The sequence below is a fragment of the Pinus tabuliformis genome, chromosome 8 (assembly GCF_031772625.1).
Source record: "Pinus tabuliformis cultivar Carrire ecotype Pingquan chromosome 8, CPIR1, whole genome shotgun sequence".
Classification (NCBI taxonomy): domain Eukaryota; kingdom Viridiplantae; phylum Streptophyta; class Pinopsida; order Pinales; family Pinaceae; genus Pinus; species Pinus tabuliformis.
The window spans coordinates 708509978-708532914 of record NC_142294.1 but is presented as its reverse complement, the minus strand read 5'-3'; the positions used below and the strand labels follow the sequence as shown (position 1 = coordinate 708532914).

At 40.0% G+C, this 22937-nt stretch overlaps 2 pseudogenes; one reads left to right on the top strand and one right to left on the bottom strand.

Moving 5' to 3' along the window:
• Positions 1 to 13658: 13658 nt before the first annotated feature.
• On the bottom strand, positions 13659 to 14867 carry LOC149237577 (uncharacterized; annotated as a pseudogene).
• Positions 14868 to 20659: 5792 nt separating this feature from the next.
• Positions 20660 to 22419, top strand: LOC149237576 (3-phosphoinositide-dependent protein kinase 2 pseudogene; annotated as a pseudogene).
• The last annotated feature ends 518 nt before the right edge of the window (positions 22420 to 22937 follow it).

Below are 22937 nucleotides of genomic sequence, written 5' to 3'. Positions count from 1 at the left end.
TCAATGTAAATGTGGTGCATACACAGTTGAGGGTCAATCCCATTCATATCTAGGTAATCCTAGGTGAAAGCATTTTTATATTTTCTAAGGTTTTGAATAAGCTTCTACTACTGGTCATCACTCAAGTTTTTGTTAATGTTAAGGATTTTCCCTGGCTCAATTTCAATAGGTTTGCTATTATAGATAGTTGTTGTTGGTATTGTTTGGTCATTGATATCTTTTAAAGGATCTTCTTCAATTTCATTATCAAGGATTGCTTCAATCATGTGACATTTTAGATTAGATACTGCAGCAGGGTGGTTAATGCAAGTGTTAATAATATCATCTTCTATTTGGTTTTTAAATTCAAGAGCATCTACTACAGTTAATGGTGATCGAATATTTTATGTTAAATATGTTACAGGCTACTTCCTAGTTTTTATTATGGTTAGGCTTGGCTGAGTTGGAGGGTATAAAGCTAGGTTCTTCACATCATTCCCTCTAGTTATAGTCATACTGCCTGTTTGGTAGCTTATATAAGCATCTGCAGTCGCTAGCCAAGGTCTTCCTAATATTAAAGGATGTCCATCTAGCCAGTTTCTAGGATTAATAATAAAAAAATCTGTCGGGTATTCCCAAGAGTCTACAGACACCATCACATCCTGTAATGTCCCTTCTGGTTTAATAATTGAATGGTCGGCAAGTTCCAGCAAGGTCGTAGTTGGATCTAAGGCTATGATGCCAAGCCTCTCGCAGGTTGTTGTTGTGAGAATATTAATGGCTGCCCCTAAATCAACTAACGCATTGGGAAAGGAGCATCCATTTATTTGTACTATGACAATAGGGTTTCTTGGATCTTCATATTTCACTAGTTTCTCTTTTCCTAATAATAGATCAGACAAAGTTCCGACTACATGGACAGTTGGTGTTACCTTTATTTTCCTCGTAGACTTTTTGGCACACAATTCCTTAATGGTTTTTGCATAGATTGGAATGTCTTGAATAGCCTGGAGGAGGGGTATTTTTATGCAAAGATTTTTTAATTCTCCCAGGAGATTGAAGTCAGGATATTCAATTGGGTGAGGTATAATCAATCTTTCTGGGAATGGCGAAGAAGAGGTAATGATTTGTTCATGACTTTTCTGCTTGACTGTATTTTCCCTTTGAGGTGTTTGTTCTACAGTCAATGGCTTATTTGGGTATGGTTCTTCAAGTTGCAGATTTTTATCATCCTCTGGTGCAATTATTCGTCCAAACCTCAATTTGAGTTCATTACATTCTCTCAACTCAGTTTCCAGATCCATACCTTCAATGATTTGTACTAACTGGACTGGTCTGTTGTTAGGATTTGGGTTGGGCTGGTCTGGGAGTTGCAGTCATAGATTGGATTGAAAATTTTGCTGCAACGTATAAGGTGTTGGTAGTGTGGGTTGAGGCAGGGGGACTATCCCTACTGGCTGGTTCATGGGTCTTTTCCAGCTTGATTGCCAGTTTTGGTTTTGTGAAGTGGAGGGGGACCATTGAGATGGATATGGGTTGTTCTGCCAGAATGATGGAAGGTAAGAGGGATTTGGCCAACTATTGTTCGGGTTTGACTAATTAGACCAAGGTGGCATGGAGAATGCTTGTGGTGGCCAATTAGGAAAAGGTGGTTGGTTCTGCCATGTAGCTCTTGTATATTGCTAGGATTTATATTGTGAAGGCTGAAAGAATGAAGATGGGTCAGTAAGCATACTTGTTTGCCGTGCTTGCCATTGGCGACGCTAGTTTAACAAGTATACTAGTTCTACTTCTTCCTCTATCTCCTTGAAGACAGCTTTTAATCCTGGGACTGATGGGCAATTTTCTGTGGCATGTTCCTTAGTGCATATGGCACAGGTCTATACCCTATCCAGTGGGCATTCTTTATGACTATGTTTCTTTCTGCATCGAGGGAAAAAAATAACCAAGTTTTGCTCTGCATCGACCGGATTCTGTTTGGCTTGCATAATGTCTAACTGTGTTGTTAAGGTTCCCAGGATATCCATTTTGAAATCTTCCAGCAAGTTTCCAATTTCAGCACGAGTAACGCTTCCTCCAGAGACTTTCCTGTCCCTAGTGATCGTATCGCGTTCACCTGGTTTCCATGCCAGCACATTGATCTCTACTGTGGACATCATAATGCATTTCCCCAACTATACATAGAGGATCCTGGCTCCTAAGGTTAGAAAGCAACTTTGTCAAGGCTATGGATGCCTGCAGGTAACAGAAGCTCTGCTTATGGTATTGAAGTTTTATTTCCTACATCAATAATTATTACAATGCCCTCTTCTTATTTTTCTATTTTTTCTACGGAGAGATTATTTCCATAAATTACCTTACCTTGAACCTTTATGCATGAGTTAATATTTTCTAAATCAATCACATCATTTTCAAGTGGAATAACGGCAGTAAGGTATCATCTCTTACGTATGTTGTCCTTTTTACTTATCGCATCACCTCACGGCATCTTATCACTTATTAATAATTCTTGTTACACGCCTCGTTTTCATTACTCCAATATCCTTTTATGCTTCTTTCATTAAAATACATACTCTGTCACCTTTACTACCCAATCCATCACCCCTGTACTTCGCCGCCAAAACGTCATCTTTCCATCCATTCATTGGTAGGAAACCTTTAATTTCGAGAGGGGGTAGGGACCTCCAATATACTCATGCATGCACTGTCATCGTTTTACTGGATTTTGTAGGATAATACGACATCCCATAGATAGAGCATGTGGCATTATAATAGTTCTCGATTAACAGTATTTATTTTCATAAAACATCACCTAACAATGTTGTTACAACTGCTCGTTGTTCCATCTCTCGGTTGTTGCTCGTTGCTGTGTTTTCTCCACTGCACTAATCATTTGTAGGAGTAGGAAGAACTCAAGCATCATGGGAGGTAAAACAGTGCACCGAGAACCTTTAATATTGGTTGTCTCTGATGGAGCCAGGGAAATTCTAGCTCGCGCAGGATGGACAACATATTTTACAATATTTCAACCCCCCAATGAGGAAATCGCCATTGAATATCTACAACATCTATAGAATGGATAATCCTTGGTGAGAGGTAGAAAAATCACCATATTAGATGTTGTGATAGCAGAGGTGTCTGGGCTGCCGGCAGAAGGACCAGTATGGGCTGACAAGCAACTAAAGCTACATGACGCTATGGATATTTTTAAGGACGAAGGACAAGAGCTAATCAAGAAGGGCAAAGGAATTCAGCCATCTTCTCTCCAAGAGCCATGGGAGAATTGGCACGAATTTTCTAGAACTATATTACCTGCTATGGGCGTCAAGACATGGTAAGGTCACGGCAACTCAAACTTTTAGCAGTCTTAAAATAAAAATGCTCTGTTAATTTTCCTGCACTGTTGAATTCATTATTGCATGACACGGCCAGAGGCTGAAACGGGCTTAACACTTAGAGACAGTAGTTAGCCACCATTGTCTAATCAGGTTAATAGTTATTCACAACCTTTCCCAACAACAATCAACATGGGATGATCTCATATCAGCCCTCGAAAGAGGTGAAAACCTGCTAGCACCTAACCCTATTCCAAAAAGAAAAAGGACTACCCCTTCAGGAAGCAGACCTCACAAGCGTAGACGATCTACAAGGTTAAATTCAGACCAGGGAACGTTTGAAAATCCTCAGGGAATCATTAGTCAACCAAGAATCATCTAGCCCATAAATGTATAGGACTTGCAACCAAAGTCAGAGGGACAAGATAATCCTAAATAAGAACCTGAGGGAGGAGATAGACCTGACTTAATGCAGGAAGGAGCAGGGCATTTCGACGATGAATGAGAAAACAAAGTAGGGCCTCCTCCAACACCAAATATGAGTTCTCAAGATGATCTTTTGCAGGATTTTGAGGCAGGGATGGCCCAGGTCCTCGCCAATATGAACGTCTACATGCAGCCTGAAGAACTGCTTAATCCTAACATAGGAGAAGCCCAATCTCCAGGGAATTCTGGCCATACGAGAATTTTTCCTTCCCCAAAAGATATAAACCAAGAACAGGAAGCAGATACAAAGGCTATTCAAGAATCAGAGAACCAATTTGGTGACACGCTCCCATTGTAATGCCCCTCGAGCACCTGATGCACAAATCAATAATATTAGCATAGTCTTCTTGATAAATATCACCTTTACCCATGATATTTAGTGTCTCTATCCACTGGTCTTTCATCCCTTTAATCATCGTGGTTTTTAGAACATTATTAGGCAGATTTGCATAAGGAGACCTTTGGAGGTTATATTGGAAACGCTCCACATATTCTTCCAAAGTTTCGCTAGGCTTTGCTACCATTTGGAATATCTCATATTTTAGTTCTCTAGATTTTCAATAATCTTGATATTTTTTAAGGAAGGCAGTTTTCATTTGGTCCCAATCATTGATGGTGCCTCCACCCAGTCCCATAAACCAACGCAAGGCTGCTCCCTTTAAAGTGGAGGGAAATAGCTTTAGTTTCTGGGGGTCAGTGGTGTAATCATAACCCCTACATAGGACATTGAATTCAAACAGGAATGCATCTGGATCTTCTGAAGTGAGTCCATGAAAGGTGGGAATGTTTTGTAATGGGATAGCTTTCATGGGGGCGTTGACAGTTGTGTCAACAATAGGATACTATAGTGTAGAGGTCTGGGGTGGTTGTGGATTATTGGCCATTTGGTCAAAGATATGCCAGTATCCTTCTGGGATCTCCAGAGCTAGAGAGTTGTTCCTAGGATGTCCAAAAGAGGCGGGAATGATTCTAACAGCACTCCCTTAATCTGGGACACTGGGTGTCCTCTGCTCAATTACTACCTCAGGAGATCTTGGTTCTGTTGATTTAACCTCAGATTTACCTGTTTCTCCTTCTCCTTCATGGAGGTTGCACGAATTCTCTTATTGTGAGGGAATTGATCGTGAATTTTCAATATCTTGAAAACTCTGTTTAGCATAGGCTACAGATGGTGATACCATGGCCTAAAGGGAGACAGTAGTGTATCTAGAAGGAAAAGTTCGGGGTCCTGCTGATGGCTGAGACTCAGCTTTCCTTATGATTTTGTCGATAAAATTTGATCGTCCAAGGGTCACCGGTCCCTTAGATTTTTCAGGTTTGGGATGTGGGATTATATCGTTTTCTAGTCTTTTCTTCTTAGTCATTCATGCAAAAATTCAAACATTTATTTCTACCTTAAATTCCTAGCAATTCTACTGGAAAGCGGGCGGGGGAGCAGGCATTTTACTTGCTCCTTATGCAGGTTCTTACCTCCCATTTTTAATACCCAGTTCTCCCTCAGTAGACAAACATCAAACACCTACTTCACTTCTATGCAATTGTGTTGAAAAGCGAGCGGAGGAGAAAGAACTTTACTTGCTCGTTACGTAGGTTATTACCTCCCGTTTTCAATACCCAATTCTTTCCCAGCAGTAATTATCAAATATACATCACTCTTTGTAAAATGGAAACACTCTCCCCGGAAATGGCGCCAAGACGTTGAGTGTTAAAAGGTGTCTATTACAACTCCTAATTTCCTCACATTAGTTATCAATCCGGGCAAGTCCTTTTATTCCAAGAGTGTACACAATATGTGCAAGCTATAAATCCAGAGAGTAATTCTTTTTAAAATGAAATATAAACCTTTGATACAAGAGTAAACAGATGCATTTATAAAACTCAAACTGCAACTGTTAACAGAAATATTACATCTAAGCATCAAGACTTAATCCTCAATTGAAATCGTAATCAAATATCAAACAAGCAATTCAATTGAAAATAGCATCAACCGAGAGTTTAGTAGCATTAACCAATATCTTCTAGCTGATTCTATCTAAATCGCACTCAATCTCAATTAAGCAATTCAAATGGAAATGATGTCAACTGAGAGTTCAGTAGCATTAACCAATGTCTTTCAGTTGATTCTATAATAACCACACTCTTATCGTAATCAACAAGATTCAATGCCTTAATTGATAATCAATTTAATCTAGAGTAAGCATAAATGGAATCAAATGACAAAGCTGCGAAGTACATAAGGTCAGAATAAAGGAAAGTAAACTAACTGCAATACAGGAAATCAGAAAATAGAAAACAAGATAAACTAGCAGAGAATGGAAAAACATCAAACCAATTAAACTTGCGTGAATTAGAAAGATATAACACAAAGGATAGCAATTTGATCCACCAAAGGTCAGGCCCTTAGCCACCAGCGAATACTGCTGAGCTACTTCAAAGAATACGAATGAACAACAACGTAAATTATGTATTAACCATTGAACTCAATCCTCATTACAATACGGTTGTGTTCCTCAAAAGCACGAGTCTATAAATTAAGATTACAATTTGAAATAAGCAAAGATTGATCCCCTTTCCTCCTACAGTTTTCACTTTTATAGTCAAAAAGATAAAAGATAAATGTGATCCCTCAAGATCGGGAGATCCTAAGGGATTCACAACTGAATGCTATCTTCTAACATTCTTCTTATTTAGCGTTGATCCCCCTTGATTCTTCCTCCAGCCTGACCGCAACCGACGCGCCTCATTCCTCCTTTGTTGGTTTACGTTGTTCCATCTCTAGGGAACAACAGTTGTTCCTTTCGTCGTTTTTCTGCATAAAAAGGAATAAGAGTTAGTTACAATGGCTAAATATTAATCGAGAGTAGTTCATTCATTTCTTATCATAATCCATCAATATGTTAGTATATCAAGGTACGAAAGAGATAAGAAAAGAGGAAAAAGGCAATGTAAAGGAGAGTAAATACATACCCATTGCATAAATCAACACTACCCATGGTCCGCGGACCATGGGATTGTATAAATAGAGTGAGGCTCTAAGTTGTAAAGGGAAGAGAATGATGGAATCTAATGAATAGAATGAGATAGTGAAGCATAGCAGAAGAGTCTAAGTGTGTCTTGGGTCGTAGTAGTAGGAAGAGGCTCTGCAGCTGAGTGCGCAGAGGCCTAGTAGAGTCTGTAGCTAAGTGCGCAGGGCAGAATAGAGTCTGTAACCGAAGGAAGAGAATAATAAAGAGAAGTTTTATCTGAATTATATGTATCTATCTTGGGTTATTATCTATTGGATATGAATTGCAATTATACTATTTATTTACTACGCGCACTTGTATGAATTATGAATATTGTTAAGTATAACTGAAAGCATACAAATAAGCTAAGTTAATCAACTTAGATAGGATTACTAGTAAGGACTTGGGTAATAACACTGTTCGGCCTCCGAGTAGGGATGCATGCTGTTAGCGCTTGAATTTGCCTCAGGCTGAGGAAGGCAGAATCCAAGGCAACATCAAACCACTTAGCCTCGTAGCTAGCCCTACGAGGACAGGAGAGGGCTCTCTCCATTCAAGTAAATCTGAGAATGATGCCAGTTGAGAATGCTTCCACCAGGACACAGATGTAATTGCAGGCAACCCTTCATGCACGTAATGAGCCTGGTCACGTAGAATACAACCTGATCTATCAATCAAACTGAAAAACATTTCCATGTATGTTGCCACTGGATCGCGGAAGCCAGACTCTGTTGGCTACCCCAACTCTGCAATGCATATTTCCAGCTGCACACTGTCAATATAAACATCTGTAGACAATTCTATGATTTCTTGTTGCGAAGGAGGAAGGATTTCCAAGAACTTTTTAGGGTCTTGGAAATCATAGGACTGGATCTGCTCATCTAAACGTTGAATCTCCTTTTCGATTCTTTCAACAATTAACTCACAAAATCTAGTTTTGAAACAAGGGAACTTTGGAGATTTCAACCAATGAAGCAAGGCACTGACAAAATCTTCATCAATTTCAGAATCTGCTAACTCATTTCTTATTTCTTCTACAGCTTCACACAGGGCAGGGTTTGCCACATACCCCACCATTGCATGAGTGAATCAACAAGCACTGGAATGTCTGGATCGAATTGGAGTCGCCAGGTGAATGGTTCAGCCTGCATATGTGTCTGACTGCTGTCCACCATCAGCATCAGATCTGCAATTTGATTTCATGTACTGGGACAAGACAATCAACAAGTCGAATGTTCTCCCCAGTATGGTCGCCAATATGTTAGCGCTTGAATTTGCCTCAGGCTGAGGAAGGCAGAATCCAAGGCAACATCAAACCACTTAGCCTCGTAGCTAGCCCTACGAGGACAGGAGAGGGCTCTCTCCAGTCTATCTCAGCAAAAAAGTTTTCTAAAAGGGGCTGAGATGACTTTAAAAGAAACTGATTTTAGGCTAGTAAACTGATAAAAAGGGGTTTTTAATAAAATGATGGGGTTTTTCTGGGCTGCATGGGGCAAAGAAACAGCTTGAACAGAGAAATATAATCAAAAACACAGATTATCTCCTGAGGCAAGGTAGGCAAGAAAGTTTAACATCAAATTGAGATTAAATGGAATGGAAAGACTGCTGAGGAGCTGACAAGGGCATAGAAGATGAATCCTTGTCAAACAGAAGAAAACATTAAATATGAACAAACTTAAAGGCAGAGCATATAAATTATGAATTCTACCTTAACACTTCATTTGTTCAAATGGAAACGATCATGAAATGACATGAACACATAACAGGCTACATATGAAACAAAAGAGGACACAAATGTTAAATTTCATACCACAGGAATCTCAGGGGTCAGAGCTGCATTTTTTAATTAAAATCTCTGTCAAAATCTGTACAATGAAAGCTCTGTTCTCTCTCCTCCACCAGCGCTCAGAACTCTCTCTCTCTCCCCCTCTTACAAATGATTTTTTAATACATTAAATAAACGCTGCTAGGGAAAAAACAAATCGACCCCAAAACAGGGGCGTTGTTTCACCTGCAGTTACAAAAATAGAAAAGAGCGTTTTCATCTATTCTAAAATAGAACAGCGTCCCCCTAAAAATCCTCTGATGGTCGACAAACTGGAGCGCAGATCCTGTTGAATCATTAACTGAAGTCCTTAGTAGGAGATCGGTTCCTATTTTTCTGTTGTGGTCGATGTCTTCGTGGCGTTCGGTCCTTTACTTTTCACCTTTGTTTTCTGTTTGAAATCTTTAACAATTTCACAATTGTGCATATTATGCCAGTTGTATTCGTTGAATGCTCTTATCTGCCTGAAAATATTCATAGAATCTCTCAATCTAATGATTCTTCATAAAACTTGGAAATGTCATGTAGTCATAGCCTACAAATGAGTCAACTGTCCTATTCTCCATATCTGCCTTCCTAATTGCATGATTCTCAGAGTCTGCAAAATATAGGCAATCTTGATCAGCACTAAAAAAAAAAGAAGCGGGGCAGCATATCTCCGCTGTCTCAAATGGCCCATCCTCAAACCCTGGAGAGGAACCAATACAATCTAAAACGCTTCCATTTCCATTTTCCACGATGATTCGATGATGATTAGTGTCAGAAACAAATATGCGTTGGCTATCTTCATCTGCAGAAACAAAACCTGGAAATGATAGCAGCAACTCTTTCCATATATCACAAACAAGACGCTCTTTCACAGGCTTAGAAGGGTTCTCCGCCAAACCCAACTCTACACAAGAATCTACCATTGATTGCTGTGCTCCATTTTCGCAAAAGTATTTTCTTTCATATGCATCAATGGCTAGAAGCATTGTGCCAATCTTCGAATCATTTCTACCATAGGCAATTGGATCCTCAAAACCTTCGAATAACAAGTAGAATGCTCCACTTATATCCTTGCTGAAATCCTTAGAAGACAGAAGAACAGGAAATGTGATAAATTCTTTCAAAATAGTCATATTTACTTTAGCAGCGTTTTGAGGAGAAGTGGATGAAAGAGAATGCTGAATACCAAAAACCTTAAGATTTGGAAATTCCCTTTTTATTGTTCCCTAGGTTCAACCATCGGTGAGAAGGACCTTCGACAGTGTCTAATGTGGACTTCAAGTATGTTAAAACATCTAATACATGACATATCATGTTTGGTTTATCTGTCATTGTGGAGCACCTGTAATTGAAAACTTTCTTCCATTTCTGAGTACCATTTGCTCTTCTACCATCAGAATATGTCCACAAAATAGATCCAGGGAATAATTTAGATTGTGATCCTTGAATTGAGGGCCCTGCGTGTGTGAGATTCCCATAGCTGAAACCACGAAAATGGATTGAAAGGCGAACGAATTGATATGTTCAGCTCGATTGTGGCAGGCGATTTGAGAAGAACCAACATGACATCACAGACATCGCATCTTCTTACTTTCTTCCTCGCTGCTAGAGCCCTGTTAACGCATCTTTCCTTCCATTTATCGTAGGCAAAGTTTAAAATGATAGAATATACTGCAGAGCTCCCTGTAGCTAGTTTGAAAGTTAAGAATTTGAGTCTACTTCCTTTGCCTAATTCAATAAATCCACCATAACCCCCTTTATTGGCCATACCCTATTCTTGGACTTTGAAGAAACTCTGGCATACTTTGAAAAAACAATCAATGTAGCCAACTTAAATAAATCTCCCGACAATTGTCGATGAGCACATTTGCAAGTTGAAATCTTTGAGCTGCGATAGTAAATCACTCCGCTGCCTTACTGGAAATGGTCTCCTCTTGATCTGGTAGTGTTCTTAATATTTCTTGCACTTATTCTTTATTGTCCACTACTGAAGAATCTCCTGAAGCTCGCCCTCTGAAAATAATGATAGCTATTATTGTGTCTGATGGCATAGACTTCTTATGTCAAAACTAATTAGAAAAGCGCACATATGTGCAGCAAATCCCACATGGGCTATAGAAATATAGGAATATGGCCCTGCGCCCACGAATCACCAATTTCAAATACCCGGGTAGCACCCATGAAACCATTTCCAAAGTCGGCGCTGATAGCCAAGCCCACTTTCAAGTTCAATTGCTTGTAATGTTCTGTTCTCCCCCATTTTACGCAATGCCTCAATGGAAGGACAAGCATCAATTAAACCGGTGTAGTTCCATTTCTATATCCTATATAGAAATTGTAGATCTGTACAGTGTATCCTCTTATTAATCATAAGAATGATAGTACTATGCCCTTGTTGAAGCATGGTAGACACGTCATGTGCTGTAAGCTGCATTTGGAGATGAAACTGAGCTGTAACCTGCGTAAGGATGACCATATCTGGAGATAAAACTGGCTAATTTCTGAACAAAAAAGATAATTCCAAGGAATTAAATAGTTCAAAATCTCATACAAGCCTCTCTTACTATGGGTAACTCCGGTCTCAACATTTCTGCATCCTTGATAGCATCAAGGATATAAATATCTTCCAATTCATCCTCTGAGAAGGGTATAGAAGCCTGAGGCCAATGTTGCCAGTCGAAGTGAGGATCCTCCAGAATTTCTGGGAGGCAAAGACCCCGATACATGTGTATTATCAATGGATTTTCCTCCAACTCAGGGATATCTTCTTATCCTTCATAAGAAGATTCTGCATGTCTGTCAGTATTAAGTATCCTATTATCTCATATTTCAATCCTATGTACAGCAACCACTCGAAAACTATTCCAATCCTTCATGTATTAAACAGACTTGGTGATTTCTTCTTCAAAATAGGGTTTTGAAGAAGAATCAATCTCTCATTGACTGACAAGACGGAGTCTAACATCGGCTCCACTTGGGATGGCAGCTGCCGCTTCTTGGAGGTGCCAAGAACCGCAGAACTTTGGGAGAGCAGACAGTGCCTCCATCCATTGGGTAATGGAGTCATCATTCCAACAAATCGACACAACTGAAGACTCAACTTATTAACTGGAAACTGACTGAATTGATTGAAAGACTGACTCGGCAAACTTCAAACTAAACTGTAATGAAACTGGAACAAAATGTTGCTTTTTGGCTGCTTATTTATTTACAAAATCTACCCTACTTTGCTGTAAAAACAGTAGATCAGGTAATACTAAAATGCCAGATTAACCATTCAAGTAAATCTAAGAATGATGTCGGTTGAGAATGCTTCCACCAGGACACAAATGTAATTGTTGGCAGCCCTTCATGCACGTAATGAGCCTGGTCACGTAGAATACAGCCTGATCTATCAATCAAACTGAAAAACATTTCCATGTATGTTGCCATTGGATCGCGGAAGCCAGACTCTGTTGGCTGCCCCAACTCTGCAATGCATATTTCCAGCTGCACACTGTCAATATAAACATCTGTAGACAATTATATGATTTCTTGTTGCGAAGGAGGAAGGATTTCCAATAAATTTTTAGGGTCTTGGAAATCATAGGACTGGATCTGCTCATCTAAACGTTGAATCTCCTTTTCGATTCTTTCAACAATTAACTCACAAAATCTAGTTTTGAAACAAGGGAACTTTGGATATTTCAACCAATGAAGCAAGGCACTGACAAAATCTTCATCAATTTCAGAATCTGCTAACTCATTTCTTATTTCTTCTACCGCTTCACACAAGGCAGGGTTTGCCACATACCCCACCATTGCATGAGTGAATCAACAAGCACTGGAATGTCTGGATCGAATTGGAGTCGCCAGGTGAATGGTTCAGCCTACATATGTGTCTGACTGATGTCCACCATCAGCATCAGATCTGCAATTTGATTTCATGTACTGGGACAAGACAATCATCAAGTCGAATGTTCTTCGCAGTATGGTCGCCAATATGTTAGAGATTGAATTTTCCTCAGGCTGAGGAAGGCAGAATCCAAGGCAACATCAAACCACTTAGCCTCATAGCTAGCCCTACGAGGACAGGAGAGGGCTCTCTCCAGTCTATCTCAACAAAAACGTTTTCTAAAAGGGGCCGAGATGACTTTAAAAGAAACTGATTTTAGGCTAGTAAACTGATAAAAAGGGGTTTTTAACAAAATGATGGGGTTTTTATGGGCTGCATGGGGAAAAGAAATAGCTTGAACAGAGAAATATAATAAAAAACACAGATTATCTCCTGAGGCAAGGTAGGCAAGAAAGTTTAACATCAAATTGAGTTTAAATGGAATGGCAAGACTGCTGAGGAGCTGACAAGGGCATAGAAGATGAATCTTTGTCAAACAGAAGAAAACATTAAATATGAACAAACTTAAAGGCAGAGCATATAAATTATGAATTCTACCTTAACACTTCATTTGTTCAAATGGAAACGATCATGAAATGACATGAACACATAACAGGCTACATATGAAACAAAAGAGGACACAAATGTTAACTCTTATACCACAGGAATCTCAGGGGTCAGAGCTGCATTTTTTAATTAAAATCTCTGTCAAAATCTGTACAATGAAAGCTCTGTTCTCTCTCCTCCACCAGCGCTCAGAACTCTCTCTCTCTCCCCCTCTTACAAATGATTTTTTAATACTTTAAATAAACACTGCTAGGGAAAAAACAAATCGACCCCAAAACAGGGGCGTTGTTTCACCTGCAGTTACAAAAATAGAAAAGAGTGTTTTCATCTATTCTAAAATAGAACAGCGTCCCCCTAAAAATCCTCTGATGGTTGACAAACTGGAGCGCAGATCCTGTTGAATCATTAACTGAAGTCCTTAGTAGGAGATCGGTTCCTATTTTTCTGTTGTGGTCGATGTCTTCGTGGCATTCGGTCCTTTACTTTTCACCTTTGTTTTCTGTTTGAAATCTTTAACAATTTCACAATTGTGCATATTATGCCAGTTGTATTTGTTGAATGCTCTTATCTGCCTGAAAATATTCATAGAATCTCTCAATCTAATGATTCTTCATAAAACTTGGAAATGTCATGTAGTCGTAGCCTACAAATGAGTCAATTGTCCTATTCTCCATATCTGCCTTCCTAATTGCATGATTCTCAGAGTCTGCAAAATATAGGCAATCTTGATCAGCACTAAAAAAAAAATGAAGCGGGGCAGCATATCTTCGCTGTCTCAAATGGCCCATCCTCAAACCCTGGAGAGGAACCAATACAATCTAAAACGCTTCCATTTCCATTTGCCACGATGATTCGATGATGATTAGTGTCAGAAACAAATATGCGTTGCCTATCTTCATCTGCAGAAACAGAACCTGGAAATGATAGCAGCAACTCTTTCCATATATCACAAACAAGAGGCTCTTTCACAGGCTTAGAAGGGTTCTCCGCCAAACCCAACTCTACACTAGAATCTACCATTGATTGTTGTGCTCCATTTTCGCAAAAGTATTTTCTTTCATATGCATCAATGGCTGGAAGCATTGTGCCAATCTTCGAATCATTTCTACCATAGGCAATTGGATCCTCAAAACCTTCGAATAACAAGTAGAATGCTCCACTTATATCCTTGCTGAAATCCTTAGAAGACAGAAGAACAGGAAATGTGATAAATTCTTTCAAAATAGTCATATTTACTTTAGCAGCGTTTTGAGGAGAAGTGGATGAAAGAGAATGCTGAATACCAAAAACCTTAAGATTTGGAAATCTTTGCTGAACAAATTTTAATTTTTGAATCAAAAGAGAGCACTCATTCTTATGTACAATGTCATTCTGAACAAAAACATTTACAGCTACCATAAAGATACTATCCTTGTCCCAAGTTCCCTTTTTATTGTTCCCTAGGTTCAACCATCGGTGAGAAGGACCTTCGACAGTGTCTAATGTGGACTTCAAGTATGTTAAAACATCTAATACAGGACATATCATGTTTGGTTTATCTGTCATTGTGGAGCATCTGTAATTGAAAACTTTCTTCCATTTCTGAGTACCATTTGCTCTTCTACCATCAGAATATGTCCACAAAATAGATCCAGGGAATAATTTAGATTGTGATCCTTGAATTGAGGGCCCTGCGTGTGTGAGATTCCCATAGCTGAAACCACGAAAATGGATTGAAAGGCGAACGAATTGATATGTTCTTCTCGATTGTGGCAGGCGATTTGAGAAGAACCAACATGACATCACAGACATCGCATCTTCTTACTTTCTTCCTCGCTACTAGAGCCCTGTTAACACATCTTTCCTTCCATTTATCGTAGGCAAAGTTTAAAATGATAGAATATACTGCAGAGCTCCCTGTAGCCAGTTTGAAAGTTAAGAATTTGAGTCTGCTTCCTTTGCCTAATTCAATAAATACACCATAACCCCCTTTATTGGCCATACCCTGTTCTTGGACTTTGAAGAAACTCTGGCATACTTTGAAAAAACAATCAATGTAGCCAACTTAAACAAATCTCCCGACAATTGTCGGTGAGCACATTTGCAAGTTGAAATCTTTGAGCTGCGATAGTAAATCACTATGCTGCCTTACTGGTAATGGTCTCCTCTTGATCTGGTAGTGTTCTTAATATTTCCTGCACTTATTCTTTATTGTCCACTACTGAAGAATCTCCTGAAGCTCGCCCTCTGAAAATAATGATAGCTATTATTGTGTCTGATGGCATAGACTTCTTATGTCAAAACTAATTAGAAAAGCGCACATATGTGCAACAAATCCCACATAGGCTATAGAAATATAGGAATATGGCCCTGCGCCCATGAATCACCAATTTCAAATACCCAGGTAGCACCCATGAAACCATTTCCAAAGTCGACGCTGATAGCCAAGCCCACTTTCAAGTTCAATTGCTTGTAATGTTCTGTTCTTCCCCATTTTACGCAATGCCTCAATGGAAGGACAAGCATCAATTAAACCGGTGTAGCTCTTATTAATCAGAAGAATGATAGTATTATGCCCTTGTTGAAGCATGGTAGACACATCATGTGCTGTGAGCTGCATTTGGAGATAAAACTGAGCTGTAACCTGCGTAAGGATGACTATATCTGGAGATAAAACTGGCTAATTTCTGAACAAAAATGATAATTCCAAGGAATTAAATAGTTCAAAATCTCATACAAGCCTCTCGTACTATGGGTAACTCCGGTCTCAACATTTCTGCATCCTTGATAGCATCAAGGATATAAATATCTTCCAATTCATCCTCTGAGAAGGGTATAGAAGCCTGAGGCCAATGTTGCCAGTCGAAGTGAGGATCCTCCAGAATTTCTGGGAGGCAAAGACCCCGATACATGTGTATTATCAATGGATTTTCCTCCAACTCAGGGATATCTTCTTATTCTTCACAAGAAGATTCTGCATGTCTATCAGTATTAAGTATCCTATTATCTCCTATTTCAATCCTATGTACAGCAACCACTCGGAAACTATTCCAATCCTTCATGTATTAAACAGACTTGATGATTTCTTCTTCAAAACAGGGTTTTGAAGAAGAATCAATCTCTCATTGACTGACAAGATGGAGTCTAACACATGCAAGCAGCATCTCAGGCTACGAGGTACGGGTAAGTGCGCGTAGTGATTTGCAGCAGGGTCAGACCACTTGAAAACATCAGACATCTCCAGGGTGCAAAAACCTAGTTCTAGCACCCTCCCATACTACTTCGGGTGAGACCTTAGTCCACGCTCCATGGACTGTTGCCGAAAGGGCTAGTAGTAGCAGGATTTGTTTGGCTAAATCACCTCCAAACCTGGGTCAGGCCCCAACAAGCCAACAAATGGTTCCGTTACTGGGACCGAGATCTGCATAAGGGATGTCTGATGTCGTGTCACTAGAATCCAACAAAGAAAGAAATTGAAGGGTGGTTGGACAAAAAGATTCACGAGTTCGCAGTGCAGGAAAACAAGAATCCACGAGTATCAAAGGAACAGTGGTTAGAGCGCTACTTATATACGGAAATCCATGAAATTTTCTTTGCATCCTTCCCCTCTGAGTTGTATGAGTGGATCGTGAAGTTAGCAGACAGTCAGGGAAGGTGTAGGCTCGACAAACCGATTGTGTGGACTCCAGAATTGGTGCACATAATAGAAGTATCAAAAGATAAGATCACGTGCACTATAGACCATTGACTCGATCGAATTATAGGAGGGTTTATAACCGAGTTCACGATAGATACAACCTTCAGCTACAGCTAGGTGAAACAACGCTTCTTCAAGGGACCACGAGATAAGTACATTAAATCGTTGAACACTTGGATTAAAATGCTATTGTGTGAAAAGCGGGTTATGCGAATAAATTGATGTTTGGTACTATGCGAAGTGGGAGGATCTATAGAAATGAAGGTAGTTCATAGATAGAAAATAGCCCCTTGATTTTGCCTTAGTAGGAAAGTGAGGAAGAGCTCGCGAAAGTTTCTCCAAGAAGCGTGATCAGTCTGATAAGGCAGCGAATTCCGCGCATACCACCTCCACCTACATCACCACCAATCTCACCATATTCACCTCCATCTCCACCCACACCACCACCACAGTTCAATATGGCGAGCGCGATTAAATTTCCGTTATTCAGAGGAGTAGGGAACAAAGATTCGAACCACTTTTGGTTCATGGTAAAGGCTATATGGGAAGCACAAGGAGTTGTGGATGAAAATATTAAGAAGGCAACACTGGTAAGAATATTGCAGGATCACGCACTAATATGGTACATTAAGCATTATAATGACCATCCAAACATGGGGATTGCAGATATCCAGGCTGCGCTGAACAAAGAATTTAGCAGGCCAAAGTCGGAGACACAATTGATTATCTGATTTAAAGAAATTGCGATGCTTCTAGGCGAGACCCCGTGGGATCTAGATTAGAGACTGAAGAGTATGATTCGCGAAGCCAACATGACCTTGATGGATGGATAGCACTGTGCATGGTTTGTAGCGTCACTAATGCCGCATTTGAGGATGGCATTGTCGCAGTAAAAGTTATTCACCCAGGCCGAGGCTTTGGAGATTGCAATGAGGTTGCACGAGACCCCAATACAAGATCTTAGCCTGGGAGTCCAACAAATCCACGCGCAACTACAAAATTTGTGTCTAGAAATGCAGAGTTTGAAACAGTACAGGACAACTCACCCAAAAGCGCGCGAGGAAGTATGGTGCATAAAATGTGAAGGCCAGGGGCATGAAAAGGACCATTGTCTAGTCTTCACGAACTACTTGGAGGGAGGAGTGCCAATGCCATTAAGACCAGAGGCAAAATTAGGACCGAGCGTGGCGCCTGCATTATGGTGCGCGATTTGTCAAATAGGAGGAAAACACACTACAAATAACTGTCACCTATTACATAATTATATGTAGACGTCCCAGCCATTATTCTGTAATTTCTACAGCAGAAGTTATAAGAAGATGATGGATTGAACTCCTGCCTATAGAGTACAAACCGAAACATGAGCCCTCGATCCAAATCCAGGGATGGCATGTGCTGGATTTCAAGGGCGTAGACAAGGTCGAGGAGGAATGGGACCAGGAAGGGGTCACGGGCAGCTGATTTGTTATGATTGCGAAGGGCCAGGGCATTATGCCCGTGATTATACAAATCTGACGAGAGCATCATGTTTATATTGTACTTAGTTTGATCATGAGAGGGAGGACTACCCTACACTGATAGCATGGCTGCGTGATAAAGGGACGCTCCAGCCTCCCCCGACCCAGAATTTGAAAATGATGAGGTCTGAGCTGTGCAAAGAGGACCCGAATGTAAACATAGTGCTTCAAAGTGGTATCATGACAAGACATGACAAAGGTAAGCAACCTAAAGAAAGTGCGTGGGTTCACAAGGCTCCTACAAAGGAACCTGAATTTGATTTGGAGTACGCAAAGAAGACATTCATGGAAGCTAAGAAGAGCTTCACAGAGGCCTCCACTTCAGGTAGTAAGGATCAACTAGAACCAGGGATGGATCCTTTAATGCTCACTACCTTTCTGGAGACATGTATGAAGTTTTTGCATGACAGCAAAGCGGTGAAGGGACCATAGGAACCTATCACTAGGTGCACTGGGTCAGGAGAACCATGTGTAGTCCGAAAACTTGGAAAGCATGCATTATGAATAGGAAGGGAAATGAGATTGACTGAGAAAATTGGAGAGTATGAGATGGATCAAGTAATTATGGATCTAGGATCGAAAATGAATGTGCTACCAAAGCAGACATGGGAGTGTATGGGTAGGCCCATGTTGCAGGGGTCTCCTATTCAATTACGAATGGCGAACCAGCAGAAGATCCCACTGATGGGAAGATTACAGGGAATAACGGTAGACATCAAAGGTGCAAGCGCGCTTGTAGATTTCGAGGTGATAGAGATTGTCGATGATAGCAATCCCTATCTCATGCTACTGGGACTAGATTGGACCACTGATATGAATGGAGTCATAAATATGAAGATGCACAAAATGATTTTTGAGAAAAAGTCACTACGTGTAGTGGTACCTTTAGACCCTGTTAAAGGATCGCACTACATAGAGCCAATGTGTGACGATGAAAGCGATGACGAGCTAGATTGTATCTACAAGATAACCACTCGGGAACAGGATTTGGTGAATCCAACAGCAGATGGCAGAATTTCATGGGAGCGCGCAAGCTCCTGCACTTCGGATTTGGATGAAGAAATAGAATGATAGTAGAACTGGTTACACGAGGTAACCATGCTCAATTGTAACATGATGGTAAGATCACTACACTGCGTGACAACCGAGGTAAGAAATCTGCCTATGTATGATGGGTTAATAGCGATGGATGAATTCCTAGACAAATTTGAAAGATAAGTGTCAAAACAACAGTGTTTTGATGGTCTGAAATGGGCACTGCACGCTATGCTCATAAGGTGGTGGGGTAAGCATCAAAGAAGCTTTGAGGATTGGCGTGGATGCAGAAGGATGATGCACCTACAATTTGGGAAATTGCAAATGTGGCTAGCAGACAAGTATGATAGACGGTGTTATCACTGAAAATGCTATTGTCAAAATTTTTTTAGTCTAGCTTAAAGACCGGGTGTTTTCGCAGCGCCTGGATTCTGTTTAGCAGTTTCGTAGCGCTACCTGTTTGCGTGGTTTCGTAGCGTGCTACGAAATTGGGAATTGGTTCAAGTTTTCAGCGAAGGTCTAAATCCTAGCATGCCTATTGTATAGAGTTTTGCTTCCCTCCAGGGATGTTGATGAGGGCAGTGACAGTGTGTCCAAGGAGGCACCCTATGATGATGCAGCTATTGTGGGTTTGGCATCAAGTACATTAAGGGAGTTATCTTTGAAGTCTGGTTCATGGGTGATTGTGAAAGATGTACATACTAATGTGGGAGACTTGCAGGAGATTTTGTGTTGAATCCTCCAGACAAAGAATCTATTAAATTCCATAAAACATAGAGTGTTTGATATTTGGGATTGTCTTTTCACAATCTGTAACTTCTTTCACAAAACAGGGCGCCACAATGGATTGAAAGATTTGAGAAATATTTATGATAAAGTTCATATTCACACCTTGTTCAAGGATAAAGATAAGGATACTTCGGCTTTTCAATCTGAGGATGATTGATTTTTCGGTCATAAGTGACCTCTAAGGAAGATTGTCTAAAGCAGAGGTTTGACCGTTTTGTCGTTGCATTGGAAGATGTTTCCAAAGATGCGCTACTTTTCTTAAAAGACAAAGCCTTGGAACTCTTGAATTCCTTGTTTCTGTTTCACTGCAAAATATGGTACCCAAGGTTAAATGTTTTTCCTATATATTGTGCTCGGTCTTTTTCCAATGGATACCTTACACTTTGTAAAGTCACTGCTGCACAGAAAAAGATATATGGGAACTGAAAGATCTAGGACATCAAACAGCTCAGAGGATTGTTCTGGTTTCTGGTCCATTGCATTCTGTGCGAGAAATAAACCAAAATTTTCCAAATTTGGTTTCGTTTTGTCTCGGATGAAGCTTAATCAGTTAATCAAAGATGAAATTATTACCAGTTAGCGCATGGTGCCTTCAGGAAAATCCCTGATAGAAATAAATGGAGATTTAGTAAACGTCGAGAGCATTGATCTTTTCTCGTTGATGGGATTGGTTCGTGGTGAATTGTCATTGGCAGACCAAGTAGCAAGGTTAAAAGTTCTTCGAAAGGTAATGAAGATGTTACTATATACACCTGCGCCATCCGAACAGGGTTCTTTTCGTTCAAGACTTCCGTTCTATCCTCGTAAACTATCTGAGCAATCTTAGGATAAAAGTTAAATGTAATTTAATGTGGACATCATGCACTTTTAAACAAGAACGAAATTTTAGGTCATTGGTTTGGCACCGACGTGAATCATAATACAGATGGCACTGAAGGAGTTAGGTTTAGCCTTTTGGCTGATCTATATACGTCCACGTCCTCGGTATCATGCTAAATCGAATCCTCATGACCGTGAATGATGTTAAGGGGCGCATAAGAACGGGCCTACAGAATCGAGACAATTGGATGGCGGAGAATTCAAGTAGCAGACAACAAAACCAGTGAATCTCCATCTGGCGGTTCGTTTGCAACTCGTGCCTAACCTCATGATATCTTCCAAGCAGTAAATACTTTATCTGATGTGTTTTCTCAGAAAGGGAGTTCATTTGTTCATAATATATTACAGAGAAGATCTAGGTTGCTTCCAGAAGAAACAGATGGATCCTCGGCTTTACTTAATTCACCGGTTCATATCACAGCTCTGAAATTTGAGAATTAAATTAACCAAGTTCTTCATGGCCTAAAAAAACAGAGTCTCAAGAAGCAGAATATAAGTTTGCCCATGAAGAACTATATTTCCTCTGTTACTTACAATACCTTGTTGCTGGGAGAATTCATACATCCAGCAGTTGAATGCCATGGTGCTGCACGAATAGTCAGAGGCTGTGCAATTTATATCAGAGAAACTGGAGCACTTTGCCAAATAGTGGTGACCGGAATATACTCTTTAAATGTTTTCCTTTCTGCGCCAGTTATGATTCTTTTTATTTAAATTCATATTACAGTTTCAGGTGAAGATGATTTTTAGAGTTGGAAAGGGCTATTTTGTATACAGTAAGTCGAAGGCCTTAGCTGCGCTAAATGGTATGAGGATGGAAAACTCAAACAAACTGGAAACGATCTATGGGCACTGGGTTGCACTTTGTATCAGATGCTGTCTGACATATCACCTTTTAAAGATGGCAGTGAGTGGCTCACATTCCAAAGGATCATGGATAAAGGTTTCAAATTTCCTGAATATTTTTCTTATGAAGCACGGCACCTTATTGATTGTTTGCTGGATATGGACCCATCTAAAAGATTGGCTTCTGGCCCTGAAGGGTATGCTTCTCTCAAGAGTCATCCTTTCTTCAAGAGAGTTGACTGGGATAATGTTAGGGGTATGCTGGCTCCAAAGTTAGCCCCACCATTAACTGTTGACAAGGAAGATGAAGCTGAAGATGCTGGGTGGTTTCTTTCACATGCTGGATATGGTTCTACTAATGATGAAGCACCTCCCAAAGAGAAAGAGTTGGCCTCATCATCAGTGGCAGTAGAGAATAAGGAGCACAAGGCTAAATTTTATACTATCGATGCTTTTGACTCTAAATGGGAGAAATTTCTAGATCCAGGGGAGTTCATTGTGATGGTTTCATTGGTTAAGAAAATTCGGAAACTTTACAACAAAAAGATGCAGCTGATTCTGACAGACAAGCCGAAGTTGATATATGTAGACCCAGTCAAATTGCAAAGGGTGAGATAGTTTGGTTTGATAATCCTAAGGAGCTTAATGTCCAAGTGTTGAATTCTTCTAACTTTAAGATCTGTACTTCGAAAAAGACCACCTCATTTGGAGATTTGAAGACAGCAAGGAATACTCCAGTGACTTTATGTTCCAGTTGGGATTTATGAAGCTTTTTATTGGTTTGATGCTAATCAAGTTGGCTGTGATATGTAATGATAGAAGCAAGCTTCATCTTCTTAAAACTATTTAGGTTCCTAATAGCTGTACAAATGTCTGAAGAGATCATGAATTTAAGCAGAAAACGCTTCAAAGATATATAGGTTCTGTTTTGACATCTACAGCAGTTTCGTAGCGCGCTACGAAACTGCTGTAGAATGCTGTTTTGTGGAAAAACAATGAATTTTGATGATGAGGTCAGTTAATGGTAAAAGAAGGTCTCAAACTCAGGCAGGGAGATCATACATGGGTTTCATAACAACTCAAACAGTGACAGGTGTAGGTCTTGAAGGGAAAATAAAATATTTTGTTTATTTTCA